The 1,348-nt window shown below is 40.1% G+C and overlaps 1 protein-coding gene across 1 annotated transcript in view; it reads left to right on the top strand.

The window, feature by feature from the left end:
* Positions 1 to 27: 27 nt before the first annotated feature.
* The window catches only part of PIH1D3 (PIH1 domain containing 3), a 17,517-nt gene continuing 16,196 nt past the window's right edge, over positions 28 to 1,348 (top strand). The window contains exon 1 of the mRNA XM_010857746.1: positions 28 to 115. The gene's annotated coding sequence lies outside the window, so the exon portion shown is untranslated. The remainder of the gene's footprint in view (positions 116 to 1,348) is intronic.

Raw genomic sequence — 1,348 nt, 5'->3', positions numbered from 1 at the left:
GGAGGTGGGGGTTGGGGGAGTTGGGAAACAAAGTTGTTACCCAGGCAACAGAGCGACGCAGAGCTCTCCGCAGTTTATTTTCGGAGCCAAGAGAGTCACCCCAAAAGTGACACAGGTGAGGAAACCTGACCCTTAGGAGGGGAAAAGAAGGGGTCCTCAGATACTTTAGCTATCCGAGAAACTAGGGAGGCCTCTAAATACTAATGGCTCTGAGAGATACCCTGCAAACGCCACAAGTTGCAGATAGAACAGTCTTGTTCTAAATGCCCCCAGCCTTGCTAGAAGCAGGATTCAGCTTTAACAAAACTCAGTGTATTAGAATGTGAGTGATATGAGCCAGTTTTACTAGACAAGGGATGGATGCTTCTTGAATGTCAGAAGGCCAAAATGAGCCTGTGACGCCTTACCCATGTCTTTAGACACTCACACGCACTTAATGGTTGTATCGCTAATTTGAGAGTGAAAACTTTTTCCTTGTATGTAGATCTGGGTGCTCCATGTTGGAGCAGCCAGTGTACTTTTTGTTTTATACGTATAGGCATGATTTATCTTGGACCAGCATGCTTGGTTGTGATATATTTTTAGGGGATATTTTGCTGTTCAGACTGTCCCTTGCTACGTGGACAATGCCCTTTGTGAGGGAATGTGAACGCTGTGGCCTGAGAGCTCTGACGAATGTTGGTCAGATCAGTTGAGTGAGAAGCAGTCAGACGGCACTTGGAGGTCTGGAGCGTGGTGTGTAAAAGACTACTTGTACCTACCAAACCTGCTACTCACCAAGGGCTGATTGAGATAGCATTATATTGTTGTTGAACTGGTCGCATCAAAAGGTAAAAACAGACTGTGACAAAAAATAAAATCTGAGTGAGGGTAAAGAATAGAATTTGAGCCTAGAGTTAGGGGTCATTTCTCCTAAGAGCTTTGATTCAGAATAGAGTCTATTTCCTGAAGAAATGAATAAAACAGACCTGTTGACTTGGGGAGAAAATTTAAAAGTACTAAAGGACAATGAGCCATCTCAACTTTTCAGATAAAGATGAAGTATGGGAATGGGACAGAAAGAACAAAAATTATTGGCAAGTGTATTAAGTTTGGCTAAAATAAAAAATAATGGATATAGGAAATGCTAAATCAAGCAGCTCATTTCTTGACCTTTATGTTTATGAAATATCCCAGGTACTTTCAAAAATCATCTTCCATTAAATATTTTAAAATTGTAATTAAAACTCTGTTAAGTCCCCTTAGTTACTTACGACTTAGTACACTTGATGGCAGTGAAAGTTAGAGACCTAAAATAAGAAAATTATTCTTGGTATTTTAAAAACAAAGTCAAAATGAATTAGTTTTA

The sequence above is a fragment of the Bison bison genome, unplaced genomic scaffold, assembly GCF_000754665.1.
Source record: "Bison bison bison isolate TAMUID 2011002044 unplaced genomic scaffold, Bison_UMD1.0 scf7180017854952, whole genome shotgun sequence".
In the NCBI taxonomy this organism is placed as follows: Eukaryota; Metazoa; Chordata; class Mammalia; order Artiodactyla; family Bovidae; genus Bison; species Bison bison.
The sequence above is the reverse complement of the archived record's forward strand: the minus strand, read 5'-3'. Positions and strand labels throughout refer to the sequence as shown.